The sequence below is a fragment of the Vulpes vulpes genome, chromosome 10, assembly GCF_048418805.1.
Source record: "Vulpes vulpes isolate BD-2025 chromosome 10, VulVul3, whole genome shotgun sequence".
In the NCBI taxonomy this organism is placed as follows: Eukaryota; Metazoa; Chordata; class Mammalia; order Carnivora; family Canidae; genus Vulpes; species Vulpes vulpes.
The window spans coordinates 91,637,251-91,650,692 of NC_132789.1; the positions used below are offsets into that span (position 1 = coordinate 91,637,251).

At 36.4% G+C, this 13,442-nt stretch overlaps 1 long non-coding RNA gene across 2 annotated transcripts in view; it reads left to right on the forward strand.

Moving 5' to 3' along the window:
- LOC140594252 (uncharacterized) overlaps positions 1–13,442 on the forward strand; it is a 35,093-nt gene that overhangs the window by 15,350 nt on the left and 6,301 nt on the right. The window contains exons 2-4 of one of the 2 annotated variants that reach the window (XR_011994994.1): positions 913–1,107; positions 1,180–1,298; positions 2,522–3,780. This is a non-coding gene — a long non-coding RNA (uncharacterized lncRNA). Of the gene's footprint in view, positions 1–912; positions 1,108–1,179; positions 1,299–2,521; positions 3,781–13,442 lie in introns of those variants that run through there. The other variant, XR_011994993.1, reaches the window with a different exon arrangement.

Consider the following 13,442-nt stretch of genomic DNA (forward strand, 5'->3'; position numbering starts at 1 on the left):
TATTGCTTGTCTGTCTGTCTAGACAGATGTCTGTCCAGACTAATCTGGCAATATTTTTACAAATTAAAAATAAAGTCCTATATTACTTTACCTCAGTCTATAGAGGTAAAAGTGTTCACACTTATCTGATGATAAAATGCACATGTTTTTCTGTGACATTTGGGCTAAATACTGTGTGGCTCATGATCTTATATTCCAGCGGGGCCTGTGTGATTCCTGGTTTGTGCTTTAAAGCATCACATGCAAAAGAGAATGGCAGCGACAATAGGAAAGCCTAAGCAAGGAACGACATTCTGTTAAAAAAGAGGTCTTAGGTTCAGTCTATTTACCCACATTTGGAAGGTTTTACAAATATCTCCTTGCAGGACAGTTTGCCTCTTAAGAGAATTAGAAAGATGAGGTTTATAAAGTGCATCAGAAATAATAAAATTATACGTTAAGTGGCAATTTTTAACTTCAATACATGCAAAAATGTCTACTGTAGGCTTTAGAGACTGGATAATATATTTAACCAAGCCTAACTGTAGCCAAGCATTTCCAAAAGTTGTAACTGCAGTAACTGTAGAAAAGGTCTGGAAAAGAGCCCAGACAAATGGACCCCTTTAACATTAGCCATCCCAAAATGTCCTTGCAATCTTAAGAGAGTATAGATGGTTTCATTAAAGGGAGAAACAAAATCAGGGTAAAAGAAACTTATCCATAACGTTACTCCAACCAGCACTTCATGCAGATGATTTTAATTTCATTAGACCAAGAAACTGCAGCAATGACACCACCTTTTAGGTAGTTTTGCTAGTTCTTTTGGTTTGCTTACTGAAACTTGCCATCTACGTATCCAGGGAGCATTAATTACACCACTGCGTCTTGAAGCTAGAGCAAAAGAAAAGATTGAAACGAGGTCTCTGTTTCCAGGAGTTCCCATTCCAGTGTTGAAAAAACTTCCAAAAGCCACTAACGACATCAAATGTGGCAGGACACCTGTTAGGTGCAGTTGACCACCACCGTGTGCCTAGGCTCTGAGGACTTGAACTCCCCACCAGCTCTAGGGCCAGCACCTTTGGATAACACGCTCACTTGTTCTGAGTTATTCTACTACAATTAAATCAGGTGAGTTGACATTTTCCCTTATTTCCCACACCTGCATACCAGAAAGTCACACCTTTTTTTTTTTTTTTTTAGAAGAATATCGTAAAGACTCAATAATGCCTCCAAAAAACGAAGTCAAGGTCCTTACAGTCCCAAGGGTTTTGGCACAACTTGGATGCTTTGATGTGTGATTCTTAAAAGGAAATAGAGTGGTAAGTGCCTATCATGTAAGCTACCATTTATTGAGTGTAGACACCATGCTAGTCCTTTTACGGGTTTTTTTCCACTTATGCCTTAAAACACTGCTATACGAGAGGCACAACTGGGATTCCTATTTGGAGGTGACACCTACGCTAAGAAGAAATTAGATAATGCCCCCAAATACACATCAGTCCTGAGAGGAGTAGGATTCAGACCAAGGCTTCACTGTCTCTTAGCTGTGTGATTTTGTCACAGTTAACTAAATGGATCTTTTTCTAAATGTGCCAAGTGTTATTCTTAGGCATGTCTCCTTTTTCAAATTTTATAATTCATAGTCTCTAGAAAAAAAAAAAAAGATGTTTCCCTGTGATCTTTAAAAGTGGCAAAAAGGTGTCTTCAGAAAGAATGTTCTTTCCGTCTGCATTAGTTTGCTAAGGATTCCTTAACAAAGTCCCACAAACTCAGTGGCTTGAATAACAGAAACTTCCTATCTCACTGTTCTGGAAGCCAGAAGTCCCAGATGGAAGTGCTGGAGGGGTTGATTCCTTTCAGGCGGAGTGTAAGGGAAAATCTCTTCTGTGCCGTTCTCCCAGCTTCTGGTGGTTCCCTGGCAATTTTAGGTGTCCCTTAATCTCTAGATCTCTGTCTTCCTCTTCACAAAGCATTCACCCTGTACACAAGTCTGTGTCCAAATTTCCTCTTTGATAAGGACACAACCATACTGGATTACGGGCCCATCCTACTCTTGTATGACCTCTTCTTTACTAAACACAACCGTAATGACCCTATTTCCAAATATGGTCCTATTCTGGTTGGTCCTTCAAGATACGAATTTGGGGAGGATGCATTTCAATCCATAACACCACCCAAAATAAAGTGTGTTCACAGAAATTAAATGGAATAGGAACAGCTCCCCCTAAAATTTCACAGTGCACTACTCACTACTCATCATGAAACTTCCCTCTGTTTTTTTAAAAAGATTTATTTATTTATTTATTTATCTATCTATCTATTTATTTATTTATTTATTTATTTATTTATTTATGAGAGAGGGAGAAAGAGAGAAAGAGAGAAAGCCAGTGGGGGTTGGGCAGAGACAGAAGGAGACAAGCAGACTCCCTGCTGAGGGCAGAGCCTGAAGGGGATGGATCTCACAACCCTGAGATCAAGGCCTGAGCAGAAACCAAGAGTCGGGTGCTTAACTGACATGAACTTTTTCTCTGCTTTAATTCAGCAAACCGCAGATTGCAAACTCAAAAACATACAGGTGGATAATGATAGGCACGGAGCTGAGGGGTGCAAGTGAGTAGACATGGATTGTACACATGAAACATGTGGCCGGCGGTGAAGCAGGAACACGCGTGTCCCGCCCTCGGAGGGAGCTGCTTCCCAGTGCTAACCAATGGATGCCATAAAGAGAATTCTTCAAGACTTTTTGGGAATTCTTATGTTTATGTGTAATCACCCATACTAAACATAGATTCATACTAATCACCTACTCCACACGCACACACACACACACACACACACACACACTCACCACACTGTGAACCACTATATAAGTTGGCAGATTCCAGTCCATAGTTCGGTAATTCCTGGTCCCATGTGAACATTTTCACCTCAAGCTTCTCCTCAGGCTGCAAGTGCGCTGTATGGAGATACTCCTGGGATCTCTTCTCTCTGCACAGTCTTTCTTGGCAATCTCAGGCCTCAAGATCAGCTCTCAAAATTTAACTTTTAAATGTTCTTTTACCCTGGCTTTTGGCCTGTGGTTCAGTCATACATTTCCAACCACTAGCCAGTTGGAATTCCCAACCTCAAACGAACTAATTATCTTCCACGAAGGATACCATCACTGCCCACATCACTTTCCACATCATGGAAAGCTATGGAAGCTCTGGCTTCCATCTTGTAACTTCTGTATCTAACAAATGATAAATCTGTTCCAGAGCCCCTTTCCAAGAGTTGGGAAGTTAAACAATGCTCACACAGATAATCCTTTATGTGACTTGAATGTAAATTCATCCTACTTTCTAGAGCAGCTAGCAACCCGGAGAGAAAATTAAAATGCCAACCAATCTTCACTGAGTGTTTTTGCAGTATTCCTAAGCAATTCAGTTGGCAGTCCCATGAAATTCTGGGAGCCAATAATGTATTTTGTCCTGTACGCAAAGCTGGTGATTTAAATGTTTAAACATTAAGCCTTTTAATGCTTCCCAAGAAGTTGGCCCCGCTAAACAGCACACACATGCACAGAAATACTAACCAACTAATAAACAAACTGATATTCACTCCCAGGAAAATAGAAAATGTTTTGAAAAAAAAGATTCTAACATCTATTCTGCGTTCTGCAGCAGAAATGGGTTATGTGGATCTGTTCGTGTGTCCAATGTCCTTGAATGGAAAATTGATTTCTTCCCAATCCCACTAACTATTGAGTAAATACTAAGAGTATTGTTTGAATAGGAATTAAACTATTCTCATTTCAGTGCACTGATGATTCTCCCTTTAACTCTGTGCCATTTCGCCATCCCTGCTAGCAGCACATCGAATTAGCCCTTAGCTGAAATGCTCAAAACATCTCTTAAGCTGACAATATGAGCATTTTTGGTGGTCCTGAGGTTAGCTTTGTTCCATAGAAATGATAGGCAGAAACAATCTTTATACTTTTAATTGATATTTATAACAATTACAAAGACTGAAGTTCCCCTGGAGATTTTAAATTTGGTTTATAAATATTATTACATTTTACAAGGATTTTTAACCCTTAATTAATTAAGTACTCTAAGGTATTTCAATATGTCATTTATAAATGAGGTAATTCTTAAGTTCCGTTAAGTGTTTTTTTTTTTTTTTAAGTTGTATTTATTTAAGTAATCTCTAGATCCAACATAGGGCTTGATCTCAAGACACTGGGATCAACAGTCACATGCTCTTCCGGCTGAGCCAGCCAGGCACCCCTAAATGCTTTTTTTTTAAAAGATGTTATTTATTTATTCATGAGAGACACACAAAGAGAGGCAGAGACACAGGCAGAGGGCGAAGCAGGCTCCATGTGGGGAACCCAACGCAGGATTCGATCCCAAGACTCCGGGATCACAACCTGAGCCAAAAGCAGACACTCAGCCACCCAAGAGCCCCTAAACGTTTTTAATATTAGTTGCAAATTTACTTTTAACTTGAAATCACAAATAGAAATTAGTTTTTCAAGTGCATATTTTAAAACCGCTTATAAGATACCTAAATATCTTAAGTAATTACAATACTCAAAATACACAGATTTTTGCTGAACAGCACTAAAAGATAAATATGAATGTGGCTTTATTAGGCCTCTAATACCTAATCCCAAATCTGGGTCAAAAATATTTACCAATTAAGGAAAAAAAAACAGTGTCTTTGCACATTGAGGTTGCCTCTTCTAGTGTTGCAGTTGCTCATCATCCAGAAATTGTAGCAACCTCAAATATCTTTGCTTCAGACACCCAGAGCTGGTCTGTCCCTACACCAGACCTATACTGTTTCCAAAACTAACTCTTTAGCTCTTCTTGTAGTTCTTTTTTTTTCCTTGATACATAAGAAAAACACTTAATTATTTTCTAATGGCCAATTTGGTCAAATATTATGTTGGAAGCAAGGAACTAAGGGCTTTGGGGCTTCTTCAGAGATTTGGAAGGCTTTGAAGGGTTTTGAGTTACAGAAGTGGCTTCCCTGGCTGCGGCCACCAGGAGAGGTGAAAACAGGCCAGGCGTGTGTGTGAGGATCAGTGACCTCGCATGGCCCAAGGCAAAGCTCACATCTAGTCAGTGAGCAGTAAGGAGATACTGAAGGTAAAATATTTGTAAAAGAGAACCATTATTTTCAGAATTTGTTAAAAGTGCTTTCAGGCTAATATTTACAGGAAAGCATGGAGTCTATCCGATTAACATTTTTATAAAGTCCGGAGACACATTTATGTCAGAAGGTAAAGTTTAAAATGTCATTTCTTCATAATCTCATTTGTGTAAAATTCTGCTTAATCACAGAAAGTAGAAATTTTAAGTGCCTTTCAAGATTTTTGTGAAAGTCAATAAAAGGTGGCTTTGAAAACATATTTTTAAAGGAAAATATATTCAAAAATAATTTTGGTGATTTCAAAGAAATTGTGAATAGCTAGACTAAGGTTTTATGTAGATTATGATTTTTTTGGTTTTGTTTTTTAAAATAACTTCATAATTTATAGATACAATACTTACCATGTCTTCAACTTTTAAAAGGGCTACATACCATAGTGATAGATGGTAGATACAAATTATTTTTCAATCTTTATTAAGTACATTTTTTTCAAAAAAGATATAGTTAGGGAAAAATAAACATATCGTCCTCTTAATTCTCTCTTTTGAAATTTTTTCTCCAAGAATCCGTGAAAACTCCACATTTTAGGTCATTTTAAATTAACTAATAATGCAGTAGAAAACACAGAGTAGGAATGATTTCCTAGGCCATATAAAAAACCAGGTACTCTCTCAACTCTGGAATTAGGAACTGGTTTTCTCTTTATCATATCAGATGAATGCAGTCACTTGTACAATAATTCATTATAGAAGCAAGTAAACGCAATTATTGCTTCTTTTGCCATTTAAGTAGATCAGAATTCTCCAATCACAACATAAAATGTCAGATTTTATCATATTAAGTTAGCTAACACAACTTTAAATATTTAAATATTCTTAGCTGCTCTCAGAAAACAGGTTTCACTTGAAACCGCATCAAATTATAAAAGTAAAAATGTGAATTTTGCTTAAAAGAAACTATTGATATTTCATAGAGATTTCCAAAAAAAACAAAAACAAAAAACTAACAGAAAAACATGTACTCCTGAGATCACCTTGGGATAACTCACACCAAAAAGAGGACGTACAGAACCAGTAAGAATTTCTCACCTGGGAACAATATAAACCAAAAAGTCCATAGATTCACTGTATTTAAAACTAGACATCATCCTACACATGGTAAAAAGTATCGCATAATAGTCCAGGGATAGTCTCAAACCTGAGAACACTTCATGGTTCAAGATCCAGATGGAAATGTAGCAGCTGGGGATCCCTGGGTGGCTCAGGGGTTTAGAGCTGCCTTCAGCCCAGGGTGTGATCCTAGAGACCCAGGATCGAGCCCCACGTCGGGCTCCCTGCATGGAGCCTGCTTCTCCCTCTGCCTGTGTCTCTGCCTCTCTCTCTCTCTCTCTCTCTCTCATGAATAAATAAATAAAATATTTTTTAAAAAAGAAAGAAATGTAGCAGATAGAATGAGACAAACCCCACTTCTCCTGTGTAGGATCTCACAGAATCCCATATGTATACACTGTTAGTTGGATCTAAAGAAATGCTCCTGATAGAATATCCTTTCATTATTTTTTTAAAATTTATTTATTTGAGGGCGACAGAGAGAGAGCATATGAGCAGAAGAAGGGGCACCAGGAGTGAGAGAATCTCAAACAGACTCCTCCCTGAGTTCAGAGCCTATGTGGGGCTTGATCCCAGGACCCTGAGATCATGACCTGAGCCAAAACCAAGAGTTGGATGCTTAACCAACTGAGGCACCCAAGTGCCCCATTTTATTTTATTTTTTTTTTCAAACATCTCTTTTGAGTCTTTCAGAGATAGGTTCCCCGGTAAAACACATAACACATTAATTTCAGTAATTTCCTTCTAATCTTTTTTTTAAAATAAGAATGATAAGAACTGTATTAGTGATACCTATAGGGATAAAAACTCCCATTGCTAGTTGTTTCTAACTTCAGAAAAATATATATCAATGAAGCATATCAAACATGACTCTGGTACACAGTTTGTTCTGAAAAAGACATATATTCAAATGAAATGATATCTGACTATGGCAGGTCTTTAAATACTAGTAATAATGGCCATACAGTTCTGTTTATATGCTACTCCAAACTTCTTATATATTATTGACATACATTTATAACATTGTTAAATATGAAATTAACATACATTGTCAAACTTTAAATCAATCATGCTCAAATTTGCCCCTTCTTTCCAGAGAAAATTCTAAACAAAGTTACTGTATAAGTGCTGTACAGCTGTCTTCCACAATATTCTCTCTCCAGTGTCCTAATGGGACTGTCCTGGAACCAGACAACAATAGGAAACAAATTGTTTTATAGGCTACTGGTTATTTTCCTGATTCACAGTTTTAAAATGAAGATGCAGTCAGAGGTTATGTGGCCAGAGTTATTTGTTAGAGTTTAACTATTATTTATCTAATTAAAAATAACAGAGTTTTCCAATATTAAAGGAGATTGAGAATTAATAGAGTGGTTAAGTGTTTGTAAAGTAGGAAAGGACAGCATAAACAGGTTCCATCAATCACTCAGGGGTGGGGAACATTAATGTCTTAACATCCATCAAAATCTCAGCCTTAAAAGTTCTGGAAGTGTGCAAAATTTCAGACATGTACCCCTCTAGCTTTTCAGACAACGCTTTTACACACACACACACACACACACACACACATTCATTACACATTTAAATCCAATGTAGACACAAAGACAAGAAGATCTACAATTTGAGATTTGAAAGTCTATATAGATAAAATTGCAGCCAGAAATGGAGAGTTGATAACAGAATGGATACAGTAGCAAATGTACCAAACATACATATATACACATATATACGCACAGAGATGAAGTATCACTTCCAAAAGGGAGTCACTCATATTTGTGATTGACCCACTGAGGCATAATTTCAGGAGAAAGCAGTAAGTAGAGCAGCCCAGCTCCAAGCCAACAGCAACTGGGACCCTGCATCATGTTTATGAACACCTGCAACTTATATCATATGCACTTTCACTTGAAACACTCTGCTAAATCTGTAAAATTATTATAGTATGGTCTCATGCTCTGTCACACCGTGACTACCTTTGATCTGGGCCCATGGGGAGCATTTATTCATGTGGGTAGCAGCAACAGCTGTAAATACAATGCTAATACTATCGGGGTATTGAATTTCCCTTTATTTTCCAGCTGAAATCAGGGTTTATCTGCACTACATTCCCCATTTATTATACTTTTGAATTTCTTAAGCTTCAAGGTAACCTACCAAAGGTACTTGTATAAAAAACTGTGACCATCAGGTTCCACTGGAACAACAACAACAAAAATGATTTTTCCTGTTTCTCTTTGGTAAACAGAATTGACTGTTGCTAATAAATCTCGACCTTCACATCTAGGTCTTTTTGTCTTTGTCTCAGTAGCTATCGTTCATAGTTGTTTACTGTTCACAATTAATGATGCATGAAGCGGAAGGTGAACTATGCCCCAAGCACTCTATGTTCATCCCCACGTGATAGAACAGAGATAAAAAGACAGGACAGTAAAATAGAAAGTGAATGAATGTATCAATGGACTAGTATAAGGAAATGTCCCATAAGACTAGTGTCTTCTGGTTCTAATAGTGCACTTTCTAGTAAATTCCTCTTTACACTCTACTTGCTATTCCTCCTTCACTGTTTTCCATATCAAAGTCAAACTAGATGAATACCATCCCTTCTGTTCAGGTTCATAGGGCCTCAAAACTAGATTAATGGGTAGCATCTAATCAGTTCACTTGCCTTCATTCTTTCTTTCCTCTAGTCCACATGCCATATGGTAAAGAAGGAGTCTTGTGCCATTCCACTGTTAAAACATTTTCATTTAATGAGTACTATTGCCCTCAAAGCGCAGATCAAGCATCTTTAAACTGACCTTATGACTATTTTGTGGGAAAGCAAGGAAAGATTTTTTTAAAGTCCTGATTTGTATTTATATTCAATGATCCTATAAGGAGACTACAACTCTCTCCCTCCTCCTTCTAGTCAGATTCCATAAGCTTTTGGACAATCTCACTACTCAAAGTGTGGTTCACGAACCAGTGGCAGCACTCTTACCTGGGAGCTTCCTAGACAAGAAGAATCTTAGGTTCCACCCCAGACAGCTCAGTCAGGATCTCCATTTTTAATAAGATCCATCTATGCACATGAAAGCTTGAGAAGCAAACTTTAGAGGAAAAGTTGTGTTAGGAGAAAGATCCCTACCTTTCTTGCTATTCTTAGGCCACTGTTCTGCTGGCTTCTTTACAGTTTTGTAGTCAACTGACCTGTGGTCTACAATCTGTAAATCTACTAGTCCTCTTCAATCATCCACATAGTGACTCTCACCAAATTCACTTTTCATCTGGATACCTGGCCAGAAACCACCAACTTTACATCTCACATGCTGTAGTTAAGAGTGAAAAGTATTTATATGAGGCACTTGATAAGAATACATGCGTGTGTTTTCTTCAACAATAATAAATGAAATCTGTTTAAGACTGAGAGAAGTGTGAGAAGAATATTGTTTGGATTGTGGATAGTATTTGGGCAAACAAATGATCTTCAGTGGGATAGAGAAAAAGTTAGATGGGTCATTGCCAACTGAGATTATTAATCTTGGCCAGGAATCCTTGATTACTCTATTACCATTATTTATGCTTTTGCTTCTTTTCCTTGACAGAAGTGTCTAAAAGAAAGTGCTCATTTCAATTTTTCTTTATTCACCTGTGTTCCAAGACTTTCCTGGAGCAACATGTCAATATAGAGTGTCCGTATTCCCTAAATTGATATAGGCCTAACCTACTTGTGGCATTCTAAGAGAAATAACACCGGGACCCATCCTCTCTAGTCTCTGACACAAATACCATCAGTTTCTCAATCCCATGACCCCTCAGTTGTGACTGAAATTCCCTCTCTGAATTTTTTATTTAAATCCTTCACATTGTTTAAAGGCCCAAAGTTAGGAACTCTATAATCAACAGTTAGAGCAAAATCTTTTAATTTTAGTTCAAGAATACTGCTCCTTTATGATTTATGGTGTTTATCACATTATGCCTTGACTAGAGACAAGTCCACTCCTAGACCACAGTTTTTTGTTTGTGTGTGTGTGTGAAGTTTTGTTTGTTTAATTTTTGCTTAGATACCATGTCTTACATGAATATTAAATCCCTCAGAACAGATAGTACTGAGCCTTAACTTCAATCATTGCTCAAAAACTATTAACTATATGCCAACAGCCTGAACTCTGTCATTTTCTAAGTCCTTGATGTATTCTTTTTCCTAATTGAACCAATGCATTATTTTTTAAAGGCGCTGCCCTCTGTTCTAGGAATACCTTTCATCAAATGTCTGAAAATTTATTGTAGGTATTATGTATTCCTTATAGAGAAATTACATACATACAGTTTCTTTTGATAAAAATTCTGGCTTCAAACTTCAAGGTCATAAACCTAGCTTAAATTTGTGAGATGAGCAACATTCTATTAGACTTGAGCTCTGTATTTTGGTAATTTAACAAAATCTACAAGAGAATTTTATATTCTGTTCCAACTATCTTGTATGGCCAGAGTAAATTTTTCAGCCTCAGTGGTCAGACAGAAAGTAGGTCCAAAACCCTGATAATGTGTACCCAAGAGAGAAGCATAGTCTTCTTCTTTTCCCCACCAAAGAAACTGACTCCTACTACAGCTTCATAAATTGCCAAGTTTTGCTGGAGTAGGTTATGTCAAATGTGCATTTCATATTTAGTGAAAACACAACCAGGGCTAATTTTCCTATGACAATTTTAGACATTGTAAATTGCCAGGTGTCCTTTGTGGTAAGAATTGCATATAGGCGTCTCATAAGTTTTCTATTAAAAAACATTTCAAAACAAAGCAGAAATCAACTATATCAATAAAATCTTTAAAAGGGGCATTCAATGTGTTATTTGTTTCTGCAAGTACCACTAAAAAAGTGCACATATATTTAAAAACCATAAAATTCAGGACACACAGAAAGACCTCACATCCCTTTATGAAATAAATAAAACAAAAGCAAGATATACATCTCATTTTAGGAGAATTATATAGGGTAAAAAAGACAAAATGAATTATAAGGCAATAATATTTCTTCATTTGTATGGCCACAGACAATGTTGAACCACAAAGAAAGAGGGAAAATACCTGTTTCCTATTCTCTCCCTCAACCCTAAATCTGTTTAGAGTTTACACTTCTGCTGATGCCAATTATCCTTTAATATTATTAAGTTAATTTATTCTATTTCAAAATTTTTCACCTGCCCTTAATTTTCTGAATGACACTATATTAAGAAAGAGAAATGTCCTTATTGACTTGTTCAAATTATCAATCTTTAATTTGCCAAAGGGATAGTAAAAATTATTATTCATCTTCTAAGGAAAAATGAGAATCCCATTATAGATAGCCTACAGAAAATGTCCTAAAGGCAGTTCTTACATACAATACTGAAAATCAAAGTGGAATGTTCCAGGTAATCTCATCTATAATAAATTAGAGTCTTTCTGAGTAGGACTTTATTATAGATGTCAGATTTTTGTAGGAGTAAAATTGAAGGTGAATTTTATTTTTAGTTCATAGTCTTCTTAGGCAAGATACTTTCTTCATACATACTAAGAAAAGAATACCAATTTTAAAGGTAGAAATAACATTTTAGCCCAAAGAATGGCCTCCCTTCTGCAATAAATTAGAAAAATGACAAATTTAAACCTTCATTTGTTTTTAGTTGAATTTTTAATTTTTTCCCAATCCATTGTGTACGATTTAAGGAATAGGAAGCCAAATACATTTACTACCTCAATTTTCTCTGCTCCAGGAAGGCAATGAGTATACAGATATGAGAAATGCAGATGATTAACAACCTGAAAAATTGAACCTCCAAAGGAAAAAAAAAGAGTCTCCATAGTTTATTTCCCTTTCCCCAACCCCTATCCCCCAAGCAAGATTAGCTCTTGATTTTTATAATTTTATTTTTGTTGCTGCTGGGAAAAGCCTGTCCTTCATCTTTTCCAAACTATATAACATAGACATGGAGTTAAAGAAGGCTCCCTCAGGATCATCCTTCATTTGTCACTGAGGAAATTATAAATAAGGAAGTGGAGTGATTTTGTTTAGATTACTCAGCTCAGTAGTGAAGAATGGCGACTAAATCTTTAAATTTGTTCTAAAATTCTCTGGAAGGAAGAAGTTCTTGAAGTCAAAATGCCAGTGGGAGTATGAGGATGTATTTCTTGATTACCTGATTCAAAGTTGACCTACATAATTAGAAAAAAAATCTTATATATGAATGCACTGGGTCACAAAATCAGCTATTTCTGGCATTTTCACTATTGTAAAATATTCTTACACAGACATAGTCTGAGAAACCCCAAGTATTATACCAAATTATTCATAGGGACATTTCATTCTGATCAAAGTGAAAAATATTCTCATACAGTTTATCTTAGAGCCTTGGCTTTATCACCAAAGCAAATGTCTTTAAGTTAATAGATAGATGATAGATGATTGATAGATAGATGATAGATAGATAGATAAACAGTATTGACCTTACCAGAAGTGGACATTAAATTCCTCATATACAATTTGTGTATAAACTATTAAGAGCTAGTTTATGTCATTTAACTTTCTTTTTATTTCAATTGGACCCAAATTTGGCATAACTTAGAATCACCCAAAGATTTGGGAGAAAATTCATATGCCAAAGCCTTATGTGAGCTCCATTGAATCAGAATTTCCAGAACGTGACTAATTTTCCTAAGCTCTCCAAATAATTCTGAAGCTATCTAAGGTTTAGGAACTACAGCAATTGTGCAGTGTTGACTAAGATGATGTATCGTGTGTGTGTGTGTGTGAGGGTGGGTGGGTGAGTGTGGGTATGGGTATAGCTATGTAGAGGGTATAGTGAAGAAATGTGCATTTTAGTTTTAATTTGGGTTCATTATAGTTTGGGGTGGTTTTTTTGGAGGGGTTTCTGTGGGGTTTTTTGGAAACAAGCGAAACTTCCTTTCAATTTTTTTTCAATAATACTTTGATAAATAGTGTCTTGAAAATTGGATGTCAAACATTTTTGTATTTTAAGACATAGACATGTTGGTCAATGTAAAAGACTGTCTTTTATTTCAATTTGAGTAGGGCATACACAGAATTCAAAACTAAGACTTCACTTTCACCACCAAATTAAAAAAAAAAAAAAAAAGAACAGTAAGACATTGAGTCGATTTAGTCAGACAAAACAGGAACCGTCGATGTTATGTGAGTAGCAAAGAGGATATGGCCTCACACACTCGTTCGGAATC